General features: G+C 36.6%; 1 protein-coding gene and 1 pseudogene across 6 annotated transcripts in view; both read left to right on the top strand.

Annotated features, from left to right (window-relative positions):
• The window catches only part of LOC130453771 (peroxisome assembly protein 12-like), a 28682-nt pseudogene extending 6771 nt beyond the window's left edge, over window positions 1-21911 (top strand).
• The window catches only part of BRF1 (BRF1 RNA polymerase III transcription initiation factor subunit), a 207169-nt gene that overhangs the window by 174563 nt on the left and 10693 nt on the right, over window positions 1-21913 (top strand). The gene's annotated exons all lie outside the window — the stretch shown is intronic.

The raw sequence follows: 21913 nt of genomic DNA, 5'->3' as shown, positions 1-21913 counted from the left end.
AAGATTAAAATTTAGGGGAGAGGGGGAGACTGAGGCATCTGAGGCAGGTAGAAATTAGTTTCTCTCTGCAAGGAATATATATTTTTTAGAGGTTTATTAAAGGTTAAAGATTAAGAATATACAAGTATGAAACATGTGCCTAGGCCAGAGGCCTAGACAAAATAACCTCACATCATGGAAGAGCCCTCTGCTCCAAAAACGGAAGTCCAAAAGCCCAGAGCCCTTCAAAAGCCTTTGCTTAAATATCTTCTCGATCTCGGCCCAGGTGAGATGACAAGGCATTCTGGGGAAGTGGAGCAAAGGCTCATGGGGATTGTAGTCCTGTATTCGAGTCTATTTTTTACACTAGTAGGATGCCACAACCAGCTACAAGTATTTGAGAGAAGGTGCAATCAGCTGTCAAGAAAGCTATAGGAGGCCTTGCCTTGTCTGTCTCTACTGGCCTTTCTGTAGGTGTTTTCTTCCTGCAATTCATAGATTGGTGGTACTCCTCAGAGAATCAAGAAACCATCAAATCTCTGACTGCCCTGCCTACCCCACCACCCTCTGTCCACCTGGACTACAACTCTGATTCTTCTCTGTTGTCAAAGCTGAAGGCTGTGTGTCCCTTATGTTGAAAAATCTGGGTAAATGACACAGCACTTGCCACCTCTGGCTACATGTTTTGTTACCGATGTGTGTATAACTATGTGAAGAGTCACCAAACCTGCCCCATCACAGGCTATGCAACAGAAGTCCAGCACTTGGTTAAATTATACTCCCCCGAAAACTGAAAGACCTTGCCAACTGTGCCCCATGGTAAGACTGCTCTGCCTGCCTTCCATTCGGCTACAGAATGGTATTGTCAGATCCATTAATTTTAGTCACCCACCTCAGGACCACTTCAACGTTAAAGAGTCTAGCAAAACTTTTTTAAAACTCAAGTATACAGGGGCAGCTAGATGACTCAGTGGGTTGAGAGCCAGGCCTAGACACAGGAGGTTCTAGGTTCAAATCCCAACTGTGTGACCCTGGGCAAGTTACTTAACACCCATTGCCTAGCCCTTACTGCTCTTTTGTCTTAGACTCAATTCTAAGACAGATGGTAAGGGTTTTGAAAAAAAAAAATCAAGTACCCATTTGAATGTAGTTTATTCATATGCCTTCTAGCCCCCACCCAGAAATTGATAAAAGTTAAGGAATTAGATGAAGACATAACCAGGAGTCATAGGGGGAATGCAACACAAAGAGTTGTTGGGAGGAGTACATGAAATAAGATTCGCAGAGGGGCTTTAATCAATCTATTCTGTACTGCTGCTTAGTACTATGTGGAAGAAGGAGAGATACAGTACCAAATCTCCTCTACTTTGGATCTAATCTATAGTAGCCAGAGAAGGATCCAAATAGGAAGAGAAAGAAGCATGCACTTATATTTATGCAGTAGGCAGGCCCCACCTCAAGGACTCACTTGTCTGCCAATAATATTTAGGTGTTCCAAAGGGGATGTTGTTTCCTTTGAATGGAAACAAAACTTTAGAAAATCAGTCACTTTTTCAAACTCACACTTACTCAACAGTGATTCAGAGTTAATCTTTCCAAAGAAAACAAAATTTACCTTTCTTGGGTAACAGAAATGGGCAAATAATGTATTGGGTTGATTTTACATTTAGAACAGTCTGAGAATCTTAAAGTGTGAAACTCAAACTGACAAACCACGAAGAAAAAACACAATTATACCTACACTGATCCAATTCTTGTAAAGTTCCAGAGAATGAGAACTAGAAGGAAACTTGGAGGTTAGAGTTCAAGCCTCTCAGTTATGAAGGAGGAATAGAGGCTCAGAAGTGAAGTGATTTGCCCAGAGTCACCCAGCCAGTTACTGACTGTCCAGGCTCCCTAACTTCTTGCCCAGGGCTCTTCTCTCCACTATGCCACAAATAACAAGGAGCAGAAAAACAGCTTTGTGTGAGCATTTTCTTACTCCCAAAACTGTTTGCTAAGCTAACATGAACTCACTGTTACTAATAGAAATTTCTATGAAGCCCTGGAGCTCTGAACATAACCCAGAAATAAATTTTGGTTTTATACAACATGACAATAAATATTTTTGTCATCATCTGGCCCCTGAAGGTAGTTGTGTCTGTGTTCTTTATAAAAACTAAAACTGATTTCCATCTAGAGCATTAAAAAAAAATTTTTTTTAACTCCTACCTTCTGGTAGGAGAGTAGAAAAGCTAGGCAACTGGGGCTCAGTAACTTACCCACGGCCACACAGCTTGTATTTTGCAGCTACATTTGAACTCAGATTCTCCTGACTACCTAGCTGTGCCTCCTCATCCTAAAATTTTTCATGTACTTTTAAGGAAAATATTCATTTTAATACAGTTCATCTCTTTTGCTTGTTAACCAACACGTGCTCTAGAAAAATTGTCCATCTAGTTACTTCAAACAAAAGTCAAATAACTGCTCCAATAGCATAAATTTAGCTTAACAAAGATCAACCAGAAACAGTATAACTGAACTTTGGGAACAGTTAAAGTTTTTTCTATTTTAAAAACTATTCTTTGTTCTCTCTTCTTTTACATGCTGTTTACATGCGTCTTTATAAGTTAGGGCCAAATGATGTTTTTAGACAAATATTTTAGATTTCAAAATAGAAAATTCATCAAATCATCACACACCACATGCTATACTGAAATACTTAGCCCATAAGCTAAATTTAAAAGTGAAACATTTAGCTTGATCAAGATTCAAGGTTACTAATTTTTTAAAAAATTTTAGTGAGAATTTTAGCTCATAAAGCTCTGACAGCCCCAAGAGTCACAGACTTACAGAACTCTTGAGCTTAAACAACTTCAAATATCATTTAATCCAAACTTTTCATTTCATACATGAGGAAAGTGAGACAAGGAAGTTAAATGATTTTCTCAGCATCACTGAGCTAGTCAGTGACAATTCTTGAGTCAGAAGGAACCTTAGAGGTCAAAAGAATCTATGCCTCTCATTGCAGATAAGGAAACTGAGGTCTAGAGAGGGAAAGTTATTTTTTAGGTCACAAATAATAAATGACAAAGCCAGGATTCATATTTACATCCCATAATTCTCTGTCTACTTTACTAAGTCCACTCCCTCACCTTAGAACTCAATTCTGATACTCCATTTCCCCCACAACACCTCCTGCCATTTCATGGTGAATTAATTCTAGCCAACTACATTGCAAATGGATAATGATATTTCATCTTATCCCAAGGTTTAAGGGAATCTAGAAGTATGTTGATCTATTTACTCATTAATAAAATTTCAACATCTTTAAAAAAAATTAACCTTTAATTGTAATAGCTAAATATAATGACTTTAAGCCAAAGCTGCATGACTGGCACAGAAAGTATAGAATCAAAAGTCTAATTTCTGATCAGACTACTTACTAGTTTCCTTGCTCTCTTTCTTGGTGCATTATGTAGGAAAGATGGAAGAAAATAGGAAATTAGTATGAATATACACTGATCATTTTCATGGCATTATTTATCAAGATCAACAATGATTTTTAGCCATGTCCCACACAATAGTGCCCTGAACAACACTGTTTTATACTATCTTAAGTGCATTTATAAACTGACCTCATCTTAACATTGTATGAAACTTTGCTGTAATATTATTCACCTAAGGGCAAATCTATGAAATTATTTGTCTCTTGTACTATTATTTTGCCTGAACCACAACTTATTTTCAGCTTTCTTACTTGTCATCAAGATTAGTCCTGTCTTTGAGCTAACATAACAAATAATATAATAATAATATTAATTAATTAAAAATAATATAATAACAAAGAACAAATATAGCCTATCCAAATAGTTTCATAATATCAGTTTACATCATCACATTCAGTCAGTCAATAGGCATTTATTAAGCACCTACTATGTGACAGATACTGTGTTAAAGGATACAGAAAAAAAGCAAAAAATATTCCCTGCCCTCAAAGAGCTCACAATCTAATGCCATGTATTGGAATACTTTCACAGCAACTTTGCTTTATTTTGTTTTCTTTCTTTTTTCTTCCTTTTCTTTCTCTTCTTTCTCTTTCTCTCTTTTTCATTCTTCCTTCCTTTCTCTCTTTCTCTCTCTTTTTCTTCCTTTCTTCCTTCCTTCCTTTCTCTCTTTCTTGCTCTCTTCTTTCTTTCTTGCTCTTTTCTTTCTTTCTTGCTCTTTTCTTTCTTTCTTTCTTCTTTCTTTCTTTCTTTCTTTCTTTCTTTCTTTCTTTCTTTCTTTCTTTCTTTCTTTCTTTCTTTCTTTCTTTCTTTCTTTCTTTCTTTCTTTCTTTCTTTCTTCCTTTCTTCCTTTCTTCCTTTCTTCCTTTCTTCCTTTCTTCCTTTCTTCCTTTCTTCCTTTCTTCCTTTCTTCCTTTCTTCCTTTCTTCCTTTCTTCCTTTCTTCCTTCCTTCCTTTCTTCCTTCCTTCCTTCCTTCCTTCCTTCCTTCCTTCCTTCCTTCCTTCCTTCCTTCCTTCCTCCCTTCCTCCCTTCCTCCCTTCCTCCCTTCCTCCCTTCCTCCCTTCCTCCCTTCTTCCCTCCCTCTCTCCCTCTCTCCCTCCCTCCTTCCTTCCTTCCTTCATTCCCTCCCTCCCTCCCTTCCTCTCTCCCATCTCCCTCTCTCCCTCTCTCTCTCTTCCTTCCTTCCTTCCTTCCTTCCTTCCTTCCTTCCTTCCTTCCTTCCCTCTTTCTTTCTTTCTTTCTTTCTTTCTTTCTTTCTTTCTTTCTTTCTTTCTTTCTTTCTTTCTTTCTTTCTTTCTTTCTTTCTTTCTTTCTTTCTTTCTTTCTTTCTTTCTTTCTTTCTTTCTTTCTTTCTTTCTTTCTTTCTTTCTTTCTTTCTTTCTTTCTTCTTCTTTCTCTCTCTCATTTTCTTCCTTTCTCTCTTTTTCTTCCTTTCTTCCTTCCTTCCTTTCTCTCTTTCTTTCTTTCTTCCTTCCTTCCTTTCTTTCTCTTTCTTTCTCTCTCTCTCTCTTCTTCTTTCTTTCTCTCTCTCTCTCTCTCTCTCTTTCTTTCTTTCTTTCTTTCTTTCTTTCTTTCTTTCTTTCTTTCTTTCTTTCTTTCTTTCTTTCTTTCTTTCTTTCTTTCTTTCTTTCTTTCTTTCTTTCTTTCTTTCTTTCTTTTTCTTTCTTCAATGCTGTGTGTTGGTTCAAAGAAAGAAGAATAGTAAGGATTTAAAGGAAAGACTTAAAAAGAAGAAAAGGCAAAACAAAAATGTAACAGCTTCTTGAAGAAGTAACTGAATTCTGGATGGTCCCAAGAGTCTAAATGATCAGATCCATGTATTGGGTAGTGCTATGTTTTTGAGATTTACATATGAGCTCTTAATGTAAAAAGGTGAGCATTAACCACCACAAAATCAGCTGATTTTTTATCTTAGAGGTTTCTTTTTTTTCCTCTGTAGATTTCACACTTGTGATAAGAATTTATTTAGCTTTCTTTAAGAACAGGTTTCAAGTCAGAGAGAGGGTTTGTCCACTTTTACACTGCCCCCTTTAAGAGGGAAGACACACAGAATTTGCAGGGGTCTCTTTAAGAGGCCTAAATTAAGGAGAGTCATTTGGGAATTCTGGGGGCAGTCTCTCAGACTTATTTTGGAGACAGTTGATGGTTGGTTTATTCTCTGACAACAAAGATGTGTTTGTTATTTTGAGAGAATTTATTTGAGACCTGAGATATATACTGAACTGAGAGTGTTTACTGAGAGCTTTTCCCTTCTGAGATTGAGGGGTCATTAAAGAGCTGTTTTGTGTGAAGTGAGACAGGCAGTTGGACCATTGGAAATGAAAGGCAGTTAGCGGAGCCATTTTTACTTTGCTTGGAGCTGAGAAGAGGTGCTGGGCGAGTTTCCTTTACCTGAGAAGAAACTTGACAGTTGAGTTTGGGGTTTGAACGAAGATAGAGAACTAAGAAGAAATCATTTACTAAGAGGGTGGTCTTTGAGAACAGACTGTGTTTCTTGGAAGCTGGTAACTTTCTCCAGTGATAGCCTCTCTGACTTGGGAGAGAGGGCAGCTGTGTCAGAGAATCTGATAGTTTAAGTTTGTGTGTGTGTGTGTGTGTAATTTAAGGAGGATAAAGAAGCTTGTATAATTTAGAATAGGTTTTAGTTAGAGAATATTTTAGGATAGTTGAGGTAAGTTAAGTTTGATCTGCTCTTTAAGATAAGGAGAAGCTCTGTGAGGAGCAGATTTTGGGGTATTCTTTTATTTAGATACTTAGAATAAGATTAATAGATTTCCTGACTCCTATTCCTACCTCCTGTTCTCCTCTTTATACTTTTCCTCCATAATAAATCCAAGTTGTATTAGACTGCATCTAGCTTTCAATCCACTGTCTGTATAACAGTTCAATGTCTCACTTTAGCTGTATCAGTAGTAGCTTCAGTTTGATTATAACACACTTAAAATATTTCTCTGCCCCCCACATCTCCTCCCAGAACTTCCCTTTAGATGAAGGGCCTGCTACCCTACTATCATTCCTTCCTTTCCCAGCTTTGCTTCTGACTCTAGACTACCTTTTTTGTACTGCCTTTCTCCATTAGAATATAAACTCTTTGAAGGCAGGAACTGACTTTCTCTTTGTTTGTATTTGGCACAGAGTATCTGGGCCCCTAGTCAAGACTTAAAAACTGACTTGACTCAAAGAAGGAGCTTTATCTGGAACCTCTGGGCTAGAGCCAAGATACTTCCTTTAAAGTCTTATATGGGAAAGGAGGGATAGATACAAAAGACATAAGTGCCTTATGAAAGTTCTCTGAGGGACTATCCCCTTCTTTTGTTTGGTTAGACACTTTCACCTCCCACTTTTTGTTATTAAAAAATCCATTAAACTGTGAGCTCCTTGAATGTAGGGAGTGGCTTGTGCTTTTCTTTATATTCCCACTGGTTAGCAGAGTGCCTGGCTCATAGTAGGTGCCTAATAGATACTTATTCACTTATTGACTTGATAAAGCAGATTTCTCCCTAACAGTGCTACATCCTTAGGAAGAATTCTATAAGGATTAAGGGTGTAAAACTGGCAGCTATTTGGAGAGGGCATCCTGTTTTACATTGCAGTAAGTGGTGGGATATAGTGGGCATGTGATTGGTCCTATCCTGCAGCTGAGTGACCTGCTGATGGGAACCAATGTGCTTCCCTAAGCCAGCTCCCTCTTGAGCCCTCACCTGTGCTGTTTTACCAGAGCCAATGGCTATCCCTTGCATGAGGGAAAGACAATTGCCTGAGCTCTTCCACTTTGTGCAGGGGAAAAATATTGTGGTAAAGCTGGAGCATGAATTTACAGGGATCTGAATTCTCCCTAAAGTGATGGGTCTAACTTTGGCCTTCTCATGCAGAAGAGTGCTGGAGTTTGTGTTGACTATACCTGTATGCCCTGCAGAAAGGCACAGATTAACAGGAAAAGTAACAAAACTAGAACCCTCTTGTTTCCTGTGTGTAATCAGCAGCCATTTCTACTTGGTTGGGAAAATGTTCCTGGGGCCCAGGTTCTGTGGTCTTCAGCTTCTTCCCATTACAGCTTCAGAGAGAGAAAGTATTATAGTTCACATTTCACAGTTCAAGAACGAGAGTGAAAACTTTTTAAGTTGATGTAGTATCTTGCTTCAGTTAAGTAGTTAGGTGGGGTACAATTGGTAATTTTTCCCTATCCCCAATTCTAGAAATGTTAAAAACAATTTTTTAAAAAATCTCATAGATCCCCTGGAATACAGAAGTAGAAAAATCTTGCTCTCTGTATTGGACAACACAGAGTAAAAACCAAAGTACAGATATATATATATATAAAAAACTGACTCTGGGGTTGCCCCTTGAAATCTCCAGAGCTTTAATTGTTTATAATCAAAATTGTCCAATTTATCTTCTATGGTCTCCTCCCTCCTTTGTTTGATTTTGAATTCTCCCTTTAACTGCAATCTGAAAATTATCTCCTTTCACTCTAAATTGGTGTTATTGCATTAATTATTATTCTTTTGGCATATAGCCAATCAGTTCTGAACAGTTCAGAGGCAATGTTGTGTACTGGATTTAGAGTCAGAAGATTTGTGACTTCCTCCCTGCCCTTGTCCGGGGGCAAGGAGGAACAAGGCCAGAAATTGTGGGGGAGGGCTCAGCACTTGGTACTGGGAGTGGGGCAGGCCGGCACGACAATAATGGGGGGCAGTGGGGGCAGAACCCAGCACTCCGTCTCTAAAAGGTTCACCATCACTGGCCTAGAGAGTGTTTAAGATCCTTCTAGCTTTATGATTCTGTGATTCTATGAATGCACCTATCAATTAGCTCTTCATTATTTCTCCTTGTCCACTACATAAAATATTTTGTTGGAAACTTGGCTAAAATCTTGGTAAGCTAGATCTTCAACATTTCTATGTTCTGAGAGAGAGAGAGAGAGGGAGAGAGAGTTAATTTTATAACTTGCTCTGTAGCCATGCTGGCTTTTCATGATTAGGCTTTAAATGCTCATAAGCCATTTCTTTAATAATATGTTCTGGAATTTTTCCAGTTTTTGAAATAAAGCTCAGGAGCCTATAGTTTACAAATTTCACTCCATTTGTTTATTAAAATGCAGGACACTTGCCTTTCTCAAATGCTGAAGTAACTCTCCTATTCTATATAATCTTTCAGAGATTCCTCAGGTCAACAACTTACATTGTCCAGTTTTTACCATACTATGATATCATCTTATAATTAACCTAGACCTGATGACTTGAATTCTTTGAGGACAACTAGTTCTTTCATATTTTTGTTAAGCACATTTGTTTTTCCCTTCTCAATCTCAAGATTCTTTACCTAGCAGAGAAAACAGAAAATAATAGTGATGATATGATAATTCTCCAGTCAACTAGCCTTATTTAGGACCTACTTTGTGCTACTGTGAATATAAAGACAAAAACCAAAACAGTCCTTACCTTCAAGAAGCTTATATTTTATCAGGAAAAAAAAACAGGGGAGGAAAGAAAAGTCAATAAACTGGTATTGAGTAAATCTAAAATATAAATTACTTAGGAAAGAATTCTTTTTGAGGGAAATTGCTGTGAAAACTAGAAAACAGTTAGGCAGAAATTAAATTACATTTTGTACTGATTACCACAATTAGCTCAACAAAGATACATGACCTGAATATTAAAAGTCATACCACAGAAAATTATAGAAAAAAATTAAAATAAATTATAGGGGAACCTGTGGCTAAAGAAGAGCAGATAGGTAGTACAATGGATAGAGCCCTGGACTTGAAAGATTTATCTTTATCAGTCCAAATCCAGCCTCAGACAGTTAATATCTGTGTAACCCTATGAAAGTCACTTAACTCTTCTCAGTTTCCTTATCTGTAAAATGAGCTGGAGAAGGAAATGCAAGCCATTCCTCTGACTTTGCCAAAAAAAGCCCAAATGTGGTCAGGGAGAGTTGGATATGACTGAAAAGGACTGAATGGCAATGCCTATCTTTTGGGGTGGTAGAGCACTGGGTTTGGAATTAGGAAGAGAGTGGAGCAGGACTAAAAACAATTCTACAACTTGACTAGAGTAGAGATAGAGGCATTCACACACAAAAATAATCTAAATATTTTCCTTTTACATAAAATTGAAAGGCTTTTGCATGAATAAAATGAAAGAAACTGGCATAAGAAAGGGAGCAGTTGATTGAAAGGAAAATCCTAGCACAAAGTATTTCTGACAAGGGTCTGGCATCTAAGATAAATATGGAACTAATCTATCTACTACTTCCTGTGTGACTGTGAGCAAATCTCCCTGAGTCTATGTAAAGTGAGGACTTTAGATGGATATCTAAGATTTCTTTATGCTCAGCCTTAAATTTATGATACCAAAAGCTGGATGATTGTTGAAAGGATATAAACAAACAAATCTAATTATCAACCCACCATATTCAACTCACACCTCTACCCTCTGTCTATGTGTACTCCTAATAAGAAAGGTTTTAGGAATCACAATTATCATCTTCCCATGTGAGATTTTAAAAAGTTTAACCTTATTGAAGTTTTTCTGCTTTCTCATTTCCATTTACATTTTTATGCCTCTCTTGAGTTTTGTATTTGAAAGTCAATTTTTCTATTCAGTTCTAGACTTTTCATCAGGAATGTTTGAAAGTATTGATTTTAAGGCAGAACTGCAAGGGCTAGGTAACTGGGTATAAGTGACTTGCCCAGTCACACATCTAGGAGGTATCTGAGGCCAGATTTGAACCCAGATGTCAAATTCCAGGTTTAGTGCTCTATCTATTGTGCTATTTAGCTTTCCCCTTCTTGAAATCTTTTCTTTTTGACCTGGGAATTCTGAGGTTTGGCTAGAATGTTCCTGAGAGTTTTGGAATATCTTACAGGAGGTGATTGGAGGACTCTTTCAGTTTCTATTTTGCTCTCTGATTCTAAAATATCAGAATAATTTTCCTAGATAATTTCTTGAAAGATAAGGCTCTTTTTTTTTTATCATGGCTTTCAGGTATTCTGATAATTCTTAAATTATCTCTCCTAGATCTGTTTTCTGGGTCAGTTATTTTTCCAGTGAGATATTTCACATTTTCTACTATTCCTACTTTTCATATAAAGAAACTAAAGCTAAAAAAGAGGTAAATTATAGAGGATCAAGGAAAGAAAATGACAAGTGTAACAACATTTTTAAAACTCTAGTCTTACATAAATTGTTTGCAAAAATTGGAAAAGAAGGCATTCTACAGTGTACTCTGTGAGAAAGTATGGTTCTGGTATCCATCATGGATAAGTAAGATTACAGAGAAAAATCTAAAGACTAAAATGTCTTGGGAGTCCATTTACCAAGTCACACATAGGAAATCATATGACTACAATTATAAAATACTCTAGATATTTAAAAAGATTTAGATAATTGAACTATTTCTAGCTTATAATTAGAATATTCAGTATTAGATGCAAGTATGATGTAATTAAAATGACAATAATATCTAAACTAATAAGAGATTTAGTGCCATAGAAATCAAACAGAATAACTTTAAAGACCTACACATAATAACAATATTCATTTGGAGGGAATCCAGGGTTAAGAATCTTAAGAGAAATCATGAAAGTGAGAAGGAAATGGGGCTAACAGTACAAGATGCATATATTATAAAACAATAGTCATTAAAACTCATTGATTTTTGGATTAATAAATAGAGAATTCAATCATTGGAACAAATTAAATACACAAAATCCAGAAACTAGTAAACATAATAGTATGGCGTTTGATAAACCCAAGAATACTAATTGCTAGGATAAGGACTCACAATTCAACAAAATCTGCTGGGAAAATTAGAAAGTAGCCTGGAGAAAATTAGTCTTAGACCAACATTTCATAGCATATACCACAATAAATAAGCTCCAAACATATATATTATCTAGATATAAAATGTCATATCTTTAGCAAATGAGAGAAAGGAAGGAGAAATATGGATAAAGGAAAATTTTGACAAAGGAAAGGCTAGAGCTGCTTGTAAGAGATGAAATAGTTCCTTTAGTCACATAAAAGTGAAAAGTTTTCCCCCCAAATAAAATAAGTGGTTAGAATTAGAAGGGAAACAGCTCAGAATTATATTTCTGATAAAGGTCTGATATCTTAGACAAATAACAAATTTTTAAAAATAACTTTTTATCAAAAATTTCTGTTTTATTCATTACCAGAGTTAATTGCTGTATTCTTCCTTACTCCCTTCTCAGAGGGCCATTCTTATGTTAAGTAGTATTTTTTTACAGAGAAAAAAAAAATCAGTACAACCAATCAGTACACTAAAAAGTCTGAAGACATGCAGTGTGTTTTCCATGAAGGATTTCACATTTTCTACTATTCCTACTTTTCATATAAAGAAACTAAAGCTAAAAAAGAGGTAAATTGTAGAGGACCAAGGAAAGAAAATGACAAGTGTAACAACATTTTAAAAACTCCAGTCTTACATAAATTGTTTGCAAAAATTGGAAAAGAAGACATTCTACAGTGCACTCTGTGAGAAAGTATGGTTCTTTCTTCTACTTCCATGATCTACTTCCATGAAGGTCTGGGTTGGGGGGACGGCAGGGTTCTCATACCTCTTTATTATTGATCCCCATTTGATTTACTTGTGTTTTTTTTTTAATGAAAACTCTTACCTTCCGTCTTAGAATCAATATCGTGGTAAGGACTAGGCAATAGGAGTCAAGTGACTTGCCTGGAATCACACAGGGAGGAAGTGTTTGAGGTCAGATTTGAACCTAGGACCTCCCATCTCTGGGCCTGGCTCTCAATCCACTGAGCCTTGTGATTTTTTGATGTTATTCTTTCCAATTCTATAGTTACAATATATTGTTTTCTTCACTAATTACAGTAAAGTAATTCTGTTATATTCATGGACCACAATTTGTTTAGTCATTCCTCAGTTGATGGGCATCTACTCTGTTTCCAATTCTTTGCTATCAGATAAAGTAGTGCTGTAAATATTTTGGATTATATGGGGACTTTTTTCTTATTAATGGCTTCCTTGGGGTCTAAACTCAATAATTGAGCCTCCAGTTGAAAGAATACGAACATGTTAATTTGTATAATTTCAATTTTTTTCCAAAATTTACCACTTCACAGCTCCAAAAACAATGTATTAGTGTATCCTTCCACAACCCCCATCATCAGTGATTATTGCCAGATGTTGGTCATTTTTGCCACTTTGGAGGTAAAATCTCAAGGTGTTTTGATTTGAATTTCTCTTGTTAGTGGTTTGGAGCATTTTTTCATGAGATTGTGAGTTCTTTGTAATTTTTTTGGAAAACCTTTTGGTAATATTCTTTTATTATTTATAAATTGAGGAATGGCTATTAGTCATATACCCACATATACCCACACAATCTATATAAAGTGTTTATGTATTATTGATATAAAGCCTTTACCAGGAAATTTGATACAGATTTTTCCCCATTTTTCTGCTTCCCTCCTTATATTAGATATAGTAATGTCTCTACAGAAGCTTTTCAGTTACAAGCAGTCAAAATTATCTATCTTAATAATAATTGCCTCTAAATCTTATTTGGTTAAGAATATATCTTCTACCCATAGCTATGAGAGATAAATATCTGTTTCTCTTTAATTTTTTAATAATTAATATTTAATATTAAAGCCACATATCCACTTAAAGTGTGTTGTGGAACAAAGTAGAAGGTATTGATCTAAATCTATTTTCTGCCAGACTGCTTTCTTATTTTTCCAGCAATTTTTTTTTTATCAATAAAGGAGTTTTTTCCCTAGGCAATTTTTATTTTCCATTTTATCAAACACTAGGTTATTGTATTCTGCTCACATAATTCTCATTTTTCTCTTGAACCACTGAGAAATGGCATGTTATATATAGTTCTGTGTTCTCTTCAAATTCTACAGAGTCCTTGGTCTCTGAAGTGTTGAATCATGTTCGTTATTTTATAGTATTTATTCATAGGGGCCTGAACTAATTTACTAGCTTCTGAGACCATATTTCCTTCTGTTGTTTTCATTTTCCTTGGTTTTTTCTTTCTGAAATTTTGCGTAATTTCATTCTTTTCTTACCTTTGACAAGGTCCTGATGCAGTTCCCTTTTCCCAGGCATAGCTTTCTTCCCACATACTACCTCCACACAACTTCTTTTGGGCCCAGCTTCCCTAGGAGCTTTTTTGGTAAAGCTTCCTCCCCTCAGGGAATCCAATTGGCCCCAGGTTCTCCACTGTAGCCTGGCCTAGGGCCTACAAAAAACTCATCATGTGGTCTCCAGGCTTCTTCGATTTGATATGTCCTAAAGTTCTTTTCTGGTGTCCTGTATTTCTCTCTCTATTACTTAGTACTTTAGTCTAACCACCAGCATTTTAGAGTTTTTACAGCACTGGTCCATTTAAACTCCAGGCTCTACTAGTGGTATAGGGCCATCTGCCTGAACATCAGCATTTGCCTCTCTGCTAGGGTCTCTGCAAAGAGGAAGAGAGAATCAGGATCAGGAGGTGGATTTTGTTGTAACCTGTCCAATCCTCGGATCTGCTAGAGCAGCCTTGTTGCTGGTAGTCAGGGAGTTGTGGAGGGGTGCTAAGTGAGTTCAGGGCCAGTAATCATCAATCAGTTCTTGGGGCTTTTTTAGGGAGATGTTTTGCCTTTTTTTTTTTAATTTTTGGTGCCCTTGAATATGAAGTTAACTCAAGTTGATTTTTCTTTGTTCTATAATTTCTGTTTTGGAAGTTTGAGAGGTTGTGGGGATCAGAGAAAATGACCTGAAAGTCATATAGGTCATTAATACAAATGTATAACAATCATTCCTTAGTTGATAAACCTTCAAATGACATGAAAAGGTAGTTTTCATGGGAAAAAATGCAAACTAGCAGCAACTCAACCAAACAAAAAATGCTCACTATCACTAATATTAAGAAAACTGTAATTTTTTAAAACTCTGAGCTTCTACCTTTTATCCAAGCAGATTAGCAAAAATGATATTTGTTGGAGGGCAATAGGGGGACCATACACTAAATCAGTAATGACAGTGAGTGCCCAAACTGCAATACTCATGCAAAATGTGAGCACCCCACCTTACCCCAGTCAGGGGAGGGAGGAAGTGTTTCCATTAGGATACTGGGCAGACGGCTGGGTCATGTGATAAATGTCCTCAGGATTTAGTGGAGAAGGGGGAGAGAGCAGCTCCCTCTGGCACACATTACATAGGTTCACCAATACATCATTTAGACTTTACATTGTTGGTGGAACTATGAAGCAGTACTATAGCCATTTTTACATGTTTTGGAAATGTGTTCCCTAAGTCACTCAACTGTTTATGCCATTTGATGTCATGATACGAAATGTGTTTCAAGACACCTGGGAAGATTTCTGTGAATGGATACAGAGTGAGCAGATCAAGGAGAAATACAGCATTGTAAAAGGAAAAAAATGTTGAAAGACTTTGATATTCTGTTCAATCCATTATTGATCAGAACTCTAGTAGATTAGAGAAAATCATACCTTCTACCTCCTGGTAGGTAAATGTAAGGGTTAAATTAGGAGTTTTGACAAAATAAGAGAGCAACTTTTAATAATTTAAGCTTTAATGAGAATAGAGTAGTTATAAATTAATATTATCCCTTTAAGCTAGACAAAATTCAACTTCTAGCAGCTTTTAACAATTAATAATTTAGTTTAATTAAAATAAAAATAGTAAAAGAATATAGTAAAATGAATATAGTAAAGGAGAAAAACATAGGAAAGAGGTAAAGAAAATGACCTAAAGTCTATACTAGTTATCCTATAACTACCTATAATTACTACCTAAAACTGCCTATGTCTACTTATAACTATAACTACCACTAATAACCACCCTACAAAGTTCCAAACCAATCCAGCCCAATCAATGTTTAATCCAGCCCCAATTAGGTCTGTGAGTGAAGACCAGCCACTTCCCAAAAACCAACTTCCAACCCAAAAAAGGTCAAAAAGCCCTCTAAAAGCTAAAGCCAAAAGCCCTGTCAAGGCTAAAGCCCTCTCAGTAAGCTCAGGCTTGCCTTTTATATTACAGCAACCACTAACCCAATTTACTCGCAGCAGCCAACTTCCCAGCAACTGCCAGCCCTGTCAGCAACTGACCATCCAACCAACTCACACTGGCCCCTTTTTAAATTCTTTCACTTCACTTCCTGTCTCTATGGTTTCTCCTTCCTGTCACTGTGGGCTGGTTAATCCCTACACATCTCTATGGTATGAGGACCTCCAGGCCCCCCATTAAATTAAAAAAAGAAATAAAGAATTCCTTTTTTACAGTAGTGAACATTAGGTATAAGAGTAGACATACATTTTCAGAAATGAGTGGGATGTAAATTTGTTTTGGTTAAGTAGACCTATTTATTACAATGAAAGTAGGAGAAGTGGGGTAGGAGAGGTGGGGCAGGAGAAAATGTGAGAATGGTGATAGTGATGAACAAAAGCATTAAAATTTTTTTTGATTCATAGAAAAGAGCAAAAAGGTGTTCAGAGAGATAAACAAGCAGGGTAATACTGGTACTTCAGTGTTTAATATTTACTTTAAAAACCCAATGTGTACTATGCTTCTTAGCTCTGTGACTGGGTGAAGCCTATATGACACTTTTTTGTCCAACTCTTGCCACTCTGTCTTAGAGTCATTACAAGTACAGAAATAAGAATTTTTTTTAAATGTGTATATTGTAAGATTTAAATTAATATGTGATAACTAAGTATTATATTTTATAAAGTTTATTCATAATCACTTGAAGTAGAAGGAATAAAAAGGAAATAGGGGTATAAAAGCCTAATTATCTAGCAAAAAGTAAACCATGTGAGTAAAATTCTCTGGCCTCTCATCTCATACCACCTCCACAAAATGCTATCACGGGGAAGGAGAGAGAGAGGGGGGAGAGAGACAGACAGACAGAAAGACACAAGGCTACACTAAACTTATATCCTCCCTACGTCAGCACATAATGTGAGAAGGAAAGTGAGATGCTGAGAATTGAAGTCCATGGGAGCAGGTTCATTAATTTCACAATCCCCCTGTGATTCCCATGGGAAAAGAGCATGTAGAAATCTCCCAGATTTACATGTCTAGTTTCCTCATGGAATCAATAAACATAACCAACATATATCTCTAAAGGTTTTTAACTAGAGGTACATACAATATCACACTTTCTAATTACAATAATCTTGGGATAAGAATGAAATAAAAAAGAAAACATAACCAGTGATTGCTAGCTAGGCTCATTGACAAAAAACCAACTGAGGGCAGTCCCCTTTGACGTAAGAGTATACATTCAAAATGAATGCATTCAACCCCCCACAGTTCAATTTCACTATATCCCAAAGTTCATTCTGGATCCTTTGATGCAGTGTGAGGCAGTGTGGTGCTTTTTCCAAACAGTTCACTTTCTATATTTGGGGAGGTAGCAAGTTTCTTGTCCTAAAATTACTCTCAAACAAGAAAAATTTTTATAAATCCAGAATTTTATGACAATCATATAATCCCCCTGAAGAGGATGTTGACAAACACACAGACCACCCAGGGATACATGGCTGAATTATGAGGTATATGAATCAATAGTTAAAAGGAAGTAAAAAAACATTTAAAAATGAATAGAAGAAAAGAAAAAAATCAAAATTAAATAGTATAGAAAAATTCAGAGTAAACAAGAATACATCCTTAACAGGTCTTAGAATCAGGGCCTTATAAAATGATTTATGTCCCACAAGCCTGTAGGACCATTGCAGCAATACGCACTTACCCAATCAGCAGCCAGGAAGACAGAAAATTGCCACACTATGAAAGGCAGAAAAGAGACTAGATTTTTGCAGCAAATGGGAAATACTATTCCCGGGTCTGATTTACCTTTGCTCTCAAGGATAGGGGAGCCAAGGTGGCAGCTAGACTGAGGAACTTTGTCTAAATCTGGTAGGGGAAAAGCCTGCATCTGATGTCGTCAAACAGCTGCTTCTTCAAACCCCAAAACAAGTCCTCTGTCTTGGCACAGATTCTTATCAGTCCCACCATGATTGATTGGCCTCCTTGACCTTGTGCTTTTTGACTCTGTATATAATCCTCTTTTGTGATCCCTTCTCCTGGAATCTGACACAATAATTAATCAAATCCCATAATATTTAATAATCAATGGCAGATTTCCATAGTCTAAAGCTTTTGGTATCCATTAGTGGATATTGTAAACTTACATTAGTGCAAAATCAAAAAACTATTAATACTGGTAGCATGTGCTTCAAGGATAAAAAATGAGAGAAAAAAGAAAAATCAAGTATCCTATTGCACATACAAGGAAAAAAAAAATCAATCAAACAATCAGTGACACACTGTGTTTGCCAAGGAGAGACACAATACAAATGTTTCTCACCCCAAAATGAAGTCCATTTCTTTTTTAACTTGGCCATGATCCACAGTGTGAGTGCAAATGATTTTCACCAAGTAACAGTAAACAGTAAAACAGTAGTACAGCTAAAACACATTTAAGAAGTACCAAAATCCCCAAAACATAAGAGCACATTTAAATGACAATAGAAAACAAATCCACTATCATTAGGATTCATATGCGTCTCTGAAGCCACTAAAGCTCAGGCATACTTATCACAAGTTCTCCAGAGGTAGCAAATCTTTCAACCTTGGCTGAGATATTTTAACAAAGTCTTTCATTGCCATCAGAATTTAGATCATTCTGGTGGAAGGATAGAGTAAGCTGAAGAGTTACAAATATAAAAACCATTCAGAAGCTACTAGGCAACATGGGTAATGCTCCCCTCTCGGGAGCCATCCATGGGTGCCACGCTCCCTAGGAAAACCTTCCCACTTTCCGTATGAGACTGTAACATCTGTAAAAGGCATGTCTTTATATGTCTCATCCATTACATTTTCATAAATGTGGAGTTGGGGAATACAACAGTGCTATAGCACTTTACTTCAACTACTAAATGGACCCTTTACCTCTTGTTACAGACAACTCAAAGGCAGGCAAATGATCAGAGGTACTGGTCAGAGGTACTGGTACTATTAGATATCTGAAAATTGCGTCTGAAAACCCTTTAAAATCAATTTAAAAATTTAGGTCATTAAATCCAAAAGTTGTAGACAGGTTATAACCAGTTTGATGGAGTCAATTCATCATCATCTATATGACACTTTAAAAGGCAAAAAGGAACAAAAGGCTGTTTAGGCAACATGTGATCTTGATGGATCTGGTGACAAACCCAGCATCCATGAGGACATTTTCTCCAGTAAAATCATAGGGCAGTACAAATAAAGACAAAGTAATAGAACATATAGGTAATGACCAAAACACAGTAGCTGAAAATTATTCGGTGTAACAGAAAAGTGTAGATTAGATTAATATGTGAATTTAAAAACAAAATTAAACCTTAAAGCAAACAATCAGCAAATATAATATATGTGACAGGATACAGGCACTGAATTCAAGAGTCCTTTTCTCCAATTCCAATAATTGCATTACAGGGACTTTTTCACTATTTGGAAGGAAAAAACTGAAACAGTTAGCAATGAAGTCCGAAAAGCTAAAAAGTCACCTCCAGATTCTTTAAAGTTCCTTCCCTCCTGAGTATTATCATCCATTTAGATTCCTGTGGTCACACTTCTAGGGTTCCAGATACCCAAACTGGGCATAGTGTGGATGAACCCCATATTGGATGTGGGGTTGGCAGACCAAAATGGCAAGGGAATGTAGGGAGATGAATCTCCCTTCTGAATATCAAGAGTACTCAAGCTATCAACTGCAAAGTATCCAGTCAGTACACCCAGGAATGGTAGCAAGAAAAGATACCCCAAAACTTTGAGCTCTGGGATCTCAGTCAGGTTCTTGGGGAATGGGAGCTGTTTGAGATAGGCTGGAAACTGGGCCATGCTTGCAATTCTACTTATTAAAATTGTTTGCAAATCTACTTCCTATCTATAGGTGGTGCTAATGTACTGACTTGGAGTAAAGTGAAGAGGTTTGGAAGAGTATTTTTCCTTCCCCTCCCCCCAGGGGTAAAATTGCCAGGGAACATATGCTACCAAGTAGGAGTGCTGGAATATTAGCTATGGGGCACCTGGACCCTGTAGCTTTAAGACACAAGAAAGTTTAGGAAAGGCCTTAAAGAGAGAACAAACTTCTAGGAGTAAGATATGGCTAAATTTCTCAATCAATAATTAATATCTTCTAGTAACAACCAAAAAAAAAAACTGAGCTGAAATTATTAACTTCCTCCAACACTCCAGGATTCTGGGCTGCAAGATGATATCTTAGGGAGGGGCAGGATTGCTTCCCCCAGGTGAAAGGAGTCAGGAGGATTAGAGGCTAATTGTTGCTCCCCCCCAAAAAAAACCACACCCTGCTCCAAGGCAGCAGCAAGCACTCAGCTGTTAGCAATGTAAGAGAAAGTGGAGTTTATACTTTACCAGCCCCATGGAAAGTGGCTTGCAAGGACCCCTAGCTAGTGTCTGGTCAGAAGTGGGAGGCAGTGAAAGCCGCAACAGCAACAGGAGCAGTGCAGGGTGGCAGAGACTTTTAAAACTAATCTATCTTTTTGTCTATTAAAAAAAAAAGTGCTCTACCAACTTAGAACGGAGCTAGGGTTCTAAACTCCAGACTTCTGGTTGCTATAAATGTAAGATTTAAATTTAATATGTAATAACTCCTAGAATTATATTCTATAAAGTTTATTAATAGTCACTTGAAGTAGAAGAAATAAAAAGAAAATAGAAGTGTAAAACCTAATTATCAAGCTAAAAGTAAAGCACGTGAGTAGAACTCTCCTGTCTCACCTCACACCACCTCCACAAAAACATGATCATGGGGAGGGTGATGGGGGGTTATACAAAACTTATATCCTTCTTATGTCAGCATGTAATGTGAGAAGGAAAGAGAGATGCTAGGAACTGAAGTTGAAGTGAACAGGTTCTAATTACACATGTAATAGAGAACTCACAATTTCATTTAAGAACTTTTTTTTTCTTCTTTTCTTGAAATATTTGTATTGATATTCTTCAAGTTCATAGCCAAAAAAAAGGAAAAATAGGAAAAGACTCTATCTACACCAATATAGACAGACAGACAGATACACACACACACACACACACACACACACACACACACACATACACACACACGATATATATATGTCAAAACTCTTTGTAATAGCAAAGAACTGGAAACAAAATAGATGTGCATTAAATGGGGAATGATAAAGAAATGTAAGTGTAACAGAGGGATACAAGTACAAAGAATGAAACAGTTCCTATCTGCAATGATCCTTTGTTCTAATGGAGGACTCAAAAACAAAAATAGCTACAGCATAAATATAAATTAAACATATACAAAATAGTTAAAAGTAAATAGGGAGGATACTTGCATTTGGGGTAAGAAGGTTGTGCTTAAGCTACATCTTATGGAAGAGGAAAGCCTCTAGGACCATGGTGGTGAACCTATGGCACACATGCCAGAGAATGTAGAGTGTAGACTCCTCCTTGTCCTCAGTATCAAGCACAAGAATATTCTGGACCAAAAAGAACTTATGACCTAAAACCCACAAGAGTAAAAGAAAGACTCGCCTTCATAGGATAAATCCACATCTTGTGGGGGAGGAGGGGCACTTTTTCCTCCTAGCTAGAACCATAGGATGATAAAAGTTTGGAAGGGAAAGGTAAAATTAGGAAGGAAGATTCCCCAACTATTTAATTTCTACATATTGGTCTTTACCAATCAATCTTTCATTGTCAGCTTATTTCTTTTTAATTTAAAGTAGAACAATTTGTTTTTGGCAAATTATTTTGTTACAAGAGTATGGATGTGAAGGGGCTTTGAGGAATCTTCCATCTTGTGGACCTTTTTTGACTCTCTGACCTCCTTTACTGCCCCCCTGTGTGAAAGGCTGACATCACACCTCTTGATATGCCATGTTCTCTCAGTAGTATGAGGTATTATGAGAGGTATCACTTTCAGTTCCATTTAATAACTTCAAAAGAGACATGATCTTCCTTCTGTCCAATAAGTTACTGAGGACTAGAAAGAAAACCCAGAGAAGGGATGAGATCAGCCTGCCACTCTTCTTAAAACAATTAAGAAATGATCATTTGGAGAAATCAATAGTTGTTTTATTCCTTTTTTGACACCAGTTCTGAGCTTTAGTCTTACAACTCATTCCTGTAATGTGCTTTCATCTCTCTCCCCCACTTCAAATTTAATAAGGTTGTACTTTTCATATTATGAAATTAAAACGTCTAAAGCTGCTGTTAAAAAAAAAAAAGCTTATGAAGTTTGCTTAGAGAAAAAGTGTAGAGGGAGAAGAGAGCCCTGGTGTGAATGATGACATAGCAATGGAGACTTTGAAAAGAGTCTTCTAACAAATAGGATTCAAATAGAAAAGTGAGTGTATGCTGAAAATTGTTCTTATTGTCATTTATGCATATCTTTCTTTTTTTTTTT

The sequence above is a fragment of the Monodelphis domestica genome, chromosome 1, assembly GCF_027887165.1.
Source record: "Monodelphis domestica isolate mMonDom1 chromosome 1, mMonDom1.pri, whole genome shotgun sequence".
NCBI classification, from domain to species: domain Eukaryota; kingdom Metazoa; phylum Chordata; class Mammalia; order Didelphimorphia; family Didelphidae; genus Monodelphis; species Monodelphis domestica.
The sequence above is the reverse complement of the archived record's forward strand: the minus strand, read 5'-3'. Positions and strand labels throughout refer to the sequence as shown.